General features: G+C 46.5%; 1 pseudogene; it reads left to right on the forward strand.

Moving 5' to 3' along the window:
- The first annotated feature begins 1,114 nt into the window (after positions 1-1,114).
- On the forward strand, positions 1,115-11,764 carry LOC147105979 (maestro heat-like repeat-containing protein family member 1; annotated as a pseudogene).
- Positions 11,765-12,522: the final 758 nt, after the last annotated feature.

The raw sequence follows: 12,522 nt of genomic DNA on the forward strand, positions 1-12,522 counted from the left end.
TATGGAGATATGAGGGCAAGTGACCAAAACTTTGGTCAAAGAGGCTGGTTTTAAGGAGCGTCTTAAAGGAGGTTAGAGATGTTGGGATTTAGGGAGGGAATTCCAGAGCTTAGGGCCTTGGCAGCTGAAGGCACAGCCACCAATGGCGGAGCGATTAAAATCGGGGATGCTCAAGAAGCCAGAATTAGAGGAGTGCAGATAAATACAGTGGAATCATTTGTTTAGACAGTGATGAATGTACAAACATACAACTGTGTTTACTCATCCTTTCGAGTCAAATACAAATACCATCTGACCCATTCCATATTATTTGAGACTATCCTACTGGAGTGAAGGAGTCTTACTGTTCTCCCGTATTACCTGGGCTGGAAATGATGCTTTCCCATTCCAAACGCGGAATGATCTCATGAGTTTAGATCTTTTATTTCTAGTGTATTTAAAATTGATTTGAGTCATATGAACATCCCAATGTGGGGGCAATTCTGCTAGAAATGTCTGTCCTACACTCCCATTTCTAAATCTTTTGTCACAAGTACTTTGAGTGTCTGTGTTGCGGTGAGTTCTTTATTAGGAACAAACAGCTGCTCGATCCAATATGGCTGCCAAGGGTTGCGAATGTTGCTTTGTCCGTATGGTCTGTATCTCAGGTCTGTGCCCTAACCCCCACCACCCACCTTAATCTGCCATAAACAGCTGACAAGATTTATATGGGCACATGACCCAGGGCCACATCACAACTGAGGGACTATGTAACCTGGCGTCACAATGAAAACCATGACAACCCAGAAAGCACAGGAGTGGACAAGACACAGCAAAATGGGCCAAACTGTGCATTTGTGCATGAGAGTGCAAAGAGGAGAGAGCTTCAAGACAAGTGCCTTCATCAAATCTATCCAAATTTTGGAAGATCACCAAGAACAAATTTGATACACTGTGGAAAGGAACAGTGTTAATTATTGTAGAGAAAGAAGTCAGGGAACAACATCTGAGCAGAGACCTGATTTCACACTGTGAGTTAGTGAACAAAGACAATCTTTAATTGATCATTACTCACAGAAATTATTAGGTCGAAACATTTCTTCATATTGAAGAGTTGTAGAATTTGACTGCTAAAATGTCCCTCAATGTGGAAACATTCTCAGTTGCCCTCGTGAAGATGATAGCCGAGGAAGATGAAAGTTGTCAGCAGAAAATATCAAAGACCCTCCAGACACTGGGGCGTCAGCACCCAGAAATAGTACTAATGAGCTGCCATGACTATCTGTGTCATCACACCATGCAGACAGCTCCACATGGTGTTGTAGTATTGGAGACCATGGCGATGATCATCAAGGACACCCTTGATCAAATCAGCCAAGCACTTGCTGAGAAAGTTATCTCTTTGGCTGCAATGTGGATGACGATGTTAACAGGAGCACAAGCTGACAGCCAGAAAGCTGCCAGCAATCTCCTGGTTGCCATGAGCTTCAGGTTCAGAAATTAAGTTGTCCAGTTGACGGCAAAGAGTTTCAAACTCGGGCACCTTCCGCATGTGTACATGGTCAAGACCTTAACAAAACTGTCAATGGAAAATGTGTACGTGTAGGATTTGCAAAATTAAACTTTACATTATAAAGGGTCAAATGGCAGAAGAGGCCATGATTTTAGAGACTGTTTTAAAAGAAGCCCAGAAAAAGGGGCATACAAAATGGCCACCATACCACGTGACCGGCTTATTGGGACATTTTTAAATGGTTCCTGCGAAACCTCAGACAGCTTTGTGGATTCAACCCACAGTAAGTTCTGGAAGCCGTTTCTGAGAGAACGAAACCAGACCCACACATATACATATGGATTAGATGCAGGTCCAGTCAAGATCGTCCTGGAGACAGAGGCCATCTAAATGTTGACCCAGACAAAAGGGGACAATTTCATATTCATGAGAACAGCACCAAGGACTAGATAACGAGATCAGCAGGACATTAAAAACAATGACAGTCATTCCAGACCAGAGATGGGCCTTTACCGGCCATCGAAAATATTTTAAAATATAATAATTACCCCGCTGTGCTCCCAGCCCACCAAAAGTTAAACAAAGACTAACCTGATTTTGGGCGGGGGGTGGAGGCTTCTGAAGGAAAAGTATAACTGGAGGAGTTGGAGTTGAACAGTTACAGTTGCGGAGACTGTTACAGTTAGGAGTCACAGTTGCAGTCGTCGGACAGGCGAGTCGTTGGAGAATAGCTGGGTAAAGAGGAGCTGGTTTGGGAGAAGATCAGCGAACTCCTCTCCACCATTGAAGGAAGACGAAGAAGACTAAGCCGCCATCAAGAAGACCGCTCGAGCCGGCGTCCCGCCCCGGGGTCAAACATCGGGAGATCATCGACCAACCCCGGGCCGTTGACGAAAGCGAGAGGCCCTCTCCCAACTTGGGAGAAGAGACAAAAATAAACAAAAGAAACGATGGGAGCCAGCCCAAGGCTCCTCTGACCGGGGTCGAGCCGATGATCGCCGACCCCGCCGACATCCAGGCCAGCCGGTGTCCAGCCGCCCCCGACCCCCACCTCAGGAGAGAGGTGTGGCGCAGCTCGCTGGGGCTCCATGATCCACGTGGAGACGGAACACCTGAAAGGATCAAACGCAGACTGGTTCAAAACCTTGCACTTCCTAGTTGGATTGGTGAGCATTTTTCTGGCCCTTCACAATCAGATCTAGATAGGTTTAAGGGGGTGGATTTAAGGGTACAATTAACATGAGTTGTTGTCCCTCGATATTCCGTGTGTTTCCTTATTTCATGATGATTTTTGTAGAGTATAAGATGCCTGTATTTGCCTTAGTTAGTATTGTGTCGTTATGATTTGTTTGTGTTTTTCCCTCCCATGTACTCTCTTATCTGCTTGCATTTGATTTATTTTTCCATTTGCAATAAAATTTCATTTCGTTTTCATCAAACTTGGTCTACAAGAGTTTTCTCTACATTGTAGTTCCTGTCCCAAAGTCCAGAGTACAGAATCTAAGGGGCGAGTGGGTCGAACCACTCAAGGTTTTACTGTGCAAGAGAGAGAGGCCTCTAGAGAGAGAAACCTCTGTGATCTAAAACCCCTTACATACGGCATGGTTCCTTTACTAAAATCTATCTTAGGGATCATGATTCCAGTATTCGTTGGCGTTAAACAGGCTGAGCTGAAGACTGCATTTGCCTCAGCAGTGGGAAGCTTTAGCAAGAGCATCCTGATCTATCTGGGAAATATGGAGAAAGCCTCCGACCCTAACGTGACTAAAGATACTTTCTCCACCGAGATCAACGCTATCTGTTACTCAAGACGTGGCTCGAGAAGGAGTCCTCTGAATTGAAGATCCCAATAGTAGAATCTGTAGGCTATGTCATTTCCCTGCTGCCCAAGGACACACTAGAAGAAGAGCTGCCCAGGATAGTTCCAGGCATCCTGTCTCTCTACAAGAAGCAACCAGGGCATTTTTCCATCACAGAGTGTCTGTGCCGGGTACTGGATGTTGCCACAGAGATATGAGGTATCTGGGGCTGATAACACAGATGGACAATCTGCTTAAAAGTCTCCACCAGCAGATGTGTTTTTTGCAGGGTATAATAACCATTTTGCTGCGAAGAAACGCAATAAGATCCTTTGCTGTTTTAGAGTTCTGGTCCCAGATTATGCAGACTCAATTGTCGAATTTCTCCTCTCGCAGTTGGGGAACGCTGACCAAATAACAAGATTAGGAACACTCAATGTACTGAGGCAACTCATCATATCGGTCTCCTCACATTTTGAGAGGAAGAAATCTCAGATTGTGGCTGCCATAAAACCATTGCTCCTGGACAAGAGCAGCAATCAGGAGAAGAAGCTAATTGCCCAAGTAATATGTGTCATGGCCCAGCAAGGTTACCTTGAGCTAGAGGGAGGAAAGGCAATGGTGGAATTTGTCATCTAACAGTGTGCTGCATCTGTTGATTCAGGGACCCTGGTACCACCCAATCATCAGCCAGACCAGGTAACAACTGAGGAATTAGTCACAGTATGTGAAACAGTGATGTGTGTGATCACAACTGCAGTGAAGATGGAGGATGTCCTTTGGCCATTCTTACTGGAGTTTGTCACCATGACCCAGTACACCAAGTCTTTAACAACAATCTGTAATTGTTCAGAACACCTTGGAAAAAAGAAACTGCAAGCCGGCAGTGAAAGGTTTTTCCTCACTTACAATGAAGATGCCAATCTCCCTAAAGCCCATGCACTGCTGACCCGGCTCCTCGTCGTGTCTTGTTGCCCATATCAGGGGGGAAGCTGAGGAGCTGCGGCCATGAGGCTAATGCAAGTCCTGAGCCTCAATATCCACCCAGCAACTGTGAGAGGGTGGGAAGAGGAGCTTCCGTCATTGGTTGAACAATTACTGAAGAATTCAAAGGAGTTTCTGGCCCAAAGGGAATGGGAGGAGAAATTACTGCTGGTCTTGTCCAGAACTCTCAATATCATTGATGACGAGGAATGGACATGTCAGCTCACGAATGAAATACATAAAGAGATCAACACCAACCACCTTGCCGCACAAGAGAAAGGCTTTCTCTATAAATCGTTTGGGAGAGTGGTCCGTCAGACCCGCACAACGGTGTTGTTACCTTCAGAACTGGACAATGTCAAAGACATGAATAGTAACAGAAAAGACATGGCAACACTTTATACCCAAACCATGAGTTCACTGCAAGAGCTCCTGAAGCAATTACTGCTTCAGGACCTGTCCCCTGAAGGACTGGAGGTAATTTTCAATCAGGTAGAAGTCTGGATCATTTCAGCAAAAGCTCATGAATGAGAGAGAGCCATGGACACAACCTTACAGCTCCTGAAATGTTACTGGGAGAAGCTCAATGTTCAGAATGTAGCGGCTGGAAATAACACGGGAATTCTGATTGGACGACTGATGCCGCGTTGTGCAGACCCATCATTTCCCGTTCGACAGATGGCTCTGGACTCCTTGTACATCATCCTCTCCATTCAGTTATCGTATGAAGGCACCAATCTGGATCAGCAAAAGGAGCAGTTGGAGGTTCTGAAAGAAGTCAGGGAACAGTTAGTTAACCCTGATGCTTCATGTTGTGTATGTACCTTTAAGAGAATAACTGGTCTCAGACTGCAATACCGGCAGTGACCACCCCTGCATAAAAGGCGCTAGAGAGCCTCTGTTGGTTAGTTTCGTTTATGCCTTTCACCATTAAAGACTTGTTTGTTTCTCTCCTGCTAGTCCGTGTCTCAATCATTCACGGACTTAACACTGGCGACGAGTTAGAAAGAGCTTACCTGCAACTCAGCAGCAGCTCCGACGACGTTGAAGGTCGGAAGAAAAAAAAAAATAGAGTCCATTGAAACTCGAGGAACGGGCGTCGACCGTCAATCATCGGGTTCAAGGCTTTGCAGGAGCGACTTTCCAGAGCCAGGCTGGGTTCCTCGGTCTGTAGTTTCCCAGCTAATCGGGCTGGTGGCAGGTAGTGCTCTGATCCTTCCTGGGCTGCAACGGGGCCGGGCAGCGAGTCAGGAAGCAAGGAGAGAGAGAGAGGGTGGAGCATACAGGGCGCGGCCGGTGTTTCGAAGCTGGGCAGTGTTCGGACCTCAGAAGAGGGAGGGAAGTGTTCCAGAGGGTCCGCTCCACGACGGGAAAATAATAAAAGAAAAAGAATACGCGCAAGAAACCGTGGAAAGCAGCGCTAACAACAGCGGGGAAGAAGGAAAAGCGCGGGAGGCGCCATTTTAGATTTGCAAGATGCCGAAGGCTGGCTGCATCACTGCTTTGGATAATACATTAGAGGACTGGACCACGTATGTGGAAAGAGTCGAGGTATATTTCGAGGCAAATTAAATAGCGGAGGGGAAAAAGGCACCAATATTGCTAAATGTAATGGGCGCTAGAACGTACGGCCTATTGCGGGATCTGATTACTCCAGCCAAACCGAAGGCGAAGAGTTTTAACGAAATTGTTGCTGTTCTACAGGAGCACTTAAACCCTGCACCGCTGTTGATAGCAGAAAGATTTAAATTCCACAGGAGAACTCAGCACAAAGATGAGAGCAATACTGAGTATCTTATGGAACTACACAAGCTATCAAAACACTGCCAGTTCGGAGCAGGACTGGCAGATACCCTACGGGACAAATTTGTCTGTGGACTCCTGAGTGAAGGAACACAGAAGAAGTTACTCGCAGAAAAAGAGCTGACGCTAGATAAGGCTTTCAGCGTGGCAGTATCGTATGAAGCAGCAGCCAGGGGAGCTGCAGAAATTCAACAAAAACCACAGGAATACAGCACCCACGAAATGACACGGGGATTTGCAAAATGTTATCGCTGCGGCAGAACTAACCATGACCAGAAGGACTGCTGGTCCAAAGACAAAATATGCAGACAATGCGGGAAGATTGGACACATTGCACGAGTTTGTAGGTCTGGGAAGAAGACCAGCGACAACAAAAAGGCTACTAAGGAACCATACAAGAAAGTACAAAAGATGACGGACAGTAGTTCCGAAGACCAGATGAGCGATAGTGAATCCGAGAACAGGAGATTAAGCTGTCTCAAACTTCACAATGTAATCGCAAAAGAGGATCACCGAACCATTTGGGTCACCCTCACGATAGCAGGGTCCCAAGTTAAAATGGAATTGGATACAGGATCAGCGCTAACCGTCATGAATCGACGAGACTATGAGCGGCTATTTTCACACATACCCTTGAGAGAGACATCCATCGTCTTGACGACGTATACGGGGCAAAAAGTATACCCCAGAGGAAAAATAAGGGTGCCTGTCGAATACAATGGCAAGAAAATACGGAAATTGTATCTCTACATACTGCCAAATGGTGGACCACCGTTATTGGGACGGGAATGGATCAGGAAGATAAACTTAGATTGGCATTCCATTCATGCAATGACGGTGGACGGTAAAAAAGGTGAAGACGTCACTCTTGGACGATTGTCAACAATCTTAGCTGACGCCAAAGAGGTATTTCAACAAGAACTGGGCACGCTTAAAGGCGTAACCGCCTCGTTAAAAATAAAAGAGAATGTAGTTCCCAAGTTTTTCAAAGCGAGACCGGTACCATATGCAATTCGTCCAGCCGTCGAGGCAGAGCTGGAGAATCTGGAGAAGGCGGGCGTGTTGTCTAAGGTGGACTGGAGCGAGTGGGCGACACCCATCGTTCCTGTCATGAAAAAAACGTTAAGCAATAAGTCCGGAGAGCCAAGGAAGATTCGCATCTGTGGGGATTTCAAGGTGACGGTGAACCCTGTCCTTCACACAGTACAATATCCTCTTCCAAGGATAGAAGACATCTTCGCCTCACTGTCTGGAGGGAAGCGTTTTACAAAAATTGACCTAGCACAAGCATATTTGCAGATGGAGGTTGAAGAGTCCTCTAGGAAGTATCTCACGATAAACACTCACAAAGGTCTTTACCAATATCATCGATTGGTATTCGGAGTAGCATCGGTTCCGGCGATATGGCAAAGAGCGATGGAACAAGTCCTGCAAGGGATTCTGGGGACTCAGTGTTACTTGGACGACATCCTTGTAACAGGTGAAGATGACAGTGAACACCTTAACAACCTAGAACAGGTGCTCACTAGACTACGGGAACATGGGCTGCGAGCCAACCGCCCCAAGTGCGAATTTTTAAAGAAACAGATATCGTATTGTGGCCACGTGATTGATGAAGAGGGGTTACATAAGTCGCCTGACAAAATTGAAGCAGTTGTTAAGGCCCCAGCGCTTGAAAATGTGTCGCAACTGAGGTCATTCCTCGGGTTGGTGAATTACTATCATAAGTTTTTGCCGAATTTGTCGACAATTCTGCATCCACTGAATGCCCTGCTACGAACGGGGGTAGCATGGAAATGGAGCGATGATTGTAAACGTGCTTTTCAGAAGAGTAAGGACTTAATCACTTCGAAGGAAGTATTGGCTCACTACAACCCAGCACTGCCAATCAGGCTGGCGTGTGATGCGTCTCCCTACGGCATTGGGGCGGTACTGTCACATAAATTCCTTGATGGTTTGGAGAGGCCGATAGCTTTTGCGTCACGCTCGTTAACTTCTGCCGAGCGTAACTACGCCCAGATTGACAGAGAGGCCCTCAGCCTAGTGTGGGGGGTGAAGAAGTTCAATCACTATCTGCACGGTCAAAAATTTACTCTACTAACCGATCATCAACCTCTTGTCTCCATTTTCAACCCTCAGAAGGGCGTACCGATAATGACAGCACAACGGCTGCAGAGATGGTCCCTTTTCCTAGGGGCACACCAATATGACATCGAGTACAGGGGAACTAAACAGCATGGAAATGCTGATGGATTGTCACGTCTACTGTTGCCGACGGTGGAAGAAGAAGACCTTGCAGTGGATCCAATGGAGTTATTCCACTCGACCATAGTCGAATGTCTCCCTGTGACGAATGCAAACATAGAAAAGGAAACACGGAATGACCTGACACTATCACGGGTCTATGATTTAACGGTGAAGGGATGGCCAGCACATGGCGAACCACTGCTGCCAGCATTTTTGTCAAGAAGAGAACAGCTGTCAGTGTGCAGAGGAACCTTGATGTGTGGATCCAGAGTAGTAATTCCACCTAAGTTGACGGATAGAGTGCTCAATGAGCTTCATGAGGGTCATCTGGGTGGGGTAAAAATGAAGAACTTAGCCAGAGCGTTTGCGTGGTGGCCGGGAATCGATAGAGAAATCGAAGAGATGACCAAGAGTTGTGCAGGATGCCAGAAGGTCCAAAACGCCCCACCACAAGTTCCTCTGCATCCATGGGAGTGGCCCTCATCTCCATGGCAAAGGGTGCACATTGATTTTGCTGGTCCCTTCATGGACTCGATGTTTTTAATTGCGGTGGATGCACATTCAAAGTGGCCAGAGATAATAAAAATGTCCTCAACCACCACGGAAAAAACTATCGCAGTTTTACGAACCATATTTGCCAGGAATGGGCTGCCTGAACAGATTTGCTCTGACAATGGACCACAGTTTGTGTCTGAAGAGTTCCGGAGGTTCTTAAAGAACAATGGTGTTAAGCATTACACATCTGCCCCATATCATCCAGCCACTAATGGATTGGCCGAGAGGTTTGTCCAAACATTCAAGAAGGCTATCAAGGCAATGTGTAATGAAGATATACCCCTACAACACAAGGTGGACAACTTCTTGTTTGCCTACCGGAATGCGACACATGTGGTTACCAACCAAACCCCAGCCATGATGTTCTTCAATCGAAGACTACGATGCCGCTTGGATTTGGTTAAGCCAAACGTCCGAAGAGATGTGGAGAACAGGTAGTTTCAGAATATGAATGAAAGGCCGACCAGGAGTTTTAAGATAGGTCAACCAGTTTTGGCCCGGGACTACCGCACTGAGAAATGGCAGCCAGGAACGATTTGTACACGACAAGGACCTCTCATGTATACCGTGGACGTTGGGGAGAGCATTGTAAGACGCCATGCTGACCAGATTCTAGAGTCACTGGAAAACGTCAACTCCACACCATGATCTGATACACCTGGTAATGAAATCGACATTCCAATTGCAGCTACCGCAGAACCGGTAATATTGGAAGCAGATGAACCAAACAACGACATTGATTTCGACTCAACATTGCCAGAAGAACCTGATACTCCAAAGAGGTGTTATCCAGACAGAATCAGGAAGCCTCCTCAAAGACTGAACTTATAATTGCTTAAACTTAACCAATGTATCTTGCAACAGTAATTGTGATTGTAATTCGTTATCGCTAGTGTTAAATGAATGTTATGTACTGTTTATCTAAAAGGGGAGGAATTGTTGTGTATGTACCTTTAAGAGAATAACTGGTCTCAGACTGCAATACCGGCAGTGACCACCCCTGTATAAAAGGCGCTAGAGAGCCTCTGTTGGTTAGTTTCGTTTACGCCTTTCACCAGTAAAGACTTGTTTGTTTCACTCCTGCTAGTCCGTGTCTCAATCATTCACAGACTTAACACTTCAGTCCTCTTTCAAGCATGCTGCCAGATCACAGAGGTCATTTCCAAGTGTTTGCCCCATGACCAGCTGGGCAATTTGCTCTCCGTGGCACTCAAAGGACTGTGCGACCAACACCCCAGCTGTTCCAGTGCAGCCGCTGTGCTCCTGCAAAACGTCATTAAAAAACGTGGCAGTAAACTTCGGGATCAGGTCTCAGAGATACTTCACGTGCTGAGCGTTAAATTGCAGTCAGTTCCTTATGAGAACGTGAAACTTTCAGTTCTACGGAATATCGCCATACTGGCCTCACACAACAGAGCAACAGTTGTGTCCTGTCTCCTCACCTACCCCGTCCCTTTGGACAAGTACGTCAGTGACGTGTGTCGATCACTGTCCGAGGACACAGAATGTACCACGAGTACAATGGGAGAGCTGCTGGACACACTGAACAAACAGTTAGGATTTACAATAAGCAGAACCTATCCCGTCAGAGATAACACAACCCAGTATTCATACCTTGAATCCCTGGCTGCCATCTGTGGGCTGCACGAGATAATAACTAAGCCCGAGTCGGCAAAGGTGGTGACTACGTTATTCCCGCAGATATTTAGTACCCTGCTCATTCATCTTAGCTCATGTGTTAATGTTTGTCTGGCCAGTGGCTTTGTTCCTGATGGTCAACCGCAGCAGAGAGAATTCTAAGTTGAGCCTCTAACATCTTAAAGCAGCAATGTGTGTGTGAACTGTGTGGAGACACTGAAGGAGCTGGAAGCTCAGACAAATAATGAAGCTGTGCTTAATGACATGGTGCAAAGTGGGGGATGGGACCAGATGATGGATCTCGGCAAGTCTGACAAGGGGGTTCTGTTGGCCAGAGCAATGGTGAGATATGCTGGCCCCAGTCTGACTGGCATTGTAAAACAGCTGGCAGCTCAAATCCTTACGGTCCAAGACTGTCAGGCAGTCACCGTGGCTTCCTTCTTTGGAGAGCTGTTAAAATCTCCACTGGTTTCACAGCTGCAGCTCACAGACATTCTGGCGAGTAGATTACTAAGATGTTTGCTCTCTGGTTCTCCAGTTGCTGTGTGTCAAAGGCCTGTCCAGCATCAGAGCACATCCCAAGACTAAAAGTTGGTCTCGGAAAGTGACGTGCACAATGATTACTCTGTTGGGGGAACATGGAGAACCAGAAAGAGGTTCTAATATTTGAGGTGCTGTCGTGCCTCTCAAAGCACTTAATTCAGTTGCGAGCATACAATATCCAACCCTTTGTAGAGAAAATCCTCGCCAGGATTCAGCCACTATTTGAGGCAGAGTCTGATAGAGTGCAGGCTGAAGCGTTCGGTGTTTTGGGGATCTTGGCCAAGTGTGGGATCGGAGGTTCCAGATCCTCTTTCTGCCGACATGTCCATTCCAACCTGGTGCGCTTGTTGTTGCACCTGGATGGAAAGAGTGAGGAGCTCACTAGGTCTTGTTGTTCTTCCCACTCATTGGATCTGTTGAGGCTTCCTTGTTGATTGGCAAGTATGAGGAGGAGCCCACCAGGGGCTTTATGAACCTCCTAAGAGACCTTTCACGACAGTTGGCTGAAGATATCCCCAAACAGATCACCTCATATGCCACGGATTGCAAGTCCTTCTTCCAGAACTCCCAGGAACAACTGCGAGCACATGCAGTGGCCTTTGCATGTTTACTTCACCAACAGTCAGAACGTGTCCAACCCGCCTGGAGAGTCACCTGGTGGAACATCTGCACAAAGAACTGCTGCTGTTCATCATCAGACTGAAGACTAAACGCTCAGGCCACCAACCTTCTCCACCTCCTCTTAGCAGCAAAGTTGTCATCCGTTCAACATGATTTGTAAATATGTAATTTTATGGATTGTAAATAAATTGATATCCTGTTGTTCCATTATAACTATCGGTGCATCTTCAAAAGGTGCAGGTCGTACTGCTGTGTGACTGGGAGTGACCTCTCCTGATACTCTCTCTCTCTCACACACACACTCACACCTGACATTAGACACAGTTCCTGCTCCTCACTCCATGCAATTCCTCACTGGATCACCATGCTAGTTTATTTATAGATGCAGTTCCCTTACAAACATTGAAACATAGAAACATAGAAGATAGGAGCAGGAGTAGGCCATTCGGCCCCTTGAGCGTGCTCCGCCATTCAATGCGATCATGGCTGATCATCCAAATTCAGTACCCGGTCCCTGCTTTCTCCCCATATCCCTTGATCCCTTTAGCCTTAAGAAATATATCCAACTCCTTCTTGAATATATTTAATGAATTGGCCTCTACTGCCTTCTGTGGTAGAGAATTCCACAGGTTCACCACTCTCTGGATGAAGAAATTCCTCCTCATTTCTGTCCTAAATGGCTTACCCCTTAACCTTAGAATGTGATCCCTGGTTCTGGACTCCCTGACCATCGGGAACATTCTTCCTGCATCTAGTCTGTCCAGTCCTGTCAGAATTTTATAAGTTTCAATGTGATCCCCTCTCATTGTTCTAAACTCCAGCGAGTATAAGCCCAATCGA

Source organism: Somniosus microcephalus, chromosome 16 (assembly GCF_052327205.1).
Source record: "Somniosus microcephalus isolate GS21.2 chromosome 16, FLI_Smic_1.0, whole genome shotgun sequence".
NCBI classification, from domain to species: domain Eukaryota; kingdom Metazoa; phylum Chordata; class Chondrichthyes; order Squaliformes; family Somniosidae; genus Somniosus; species Somniosus microcephalus.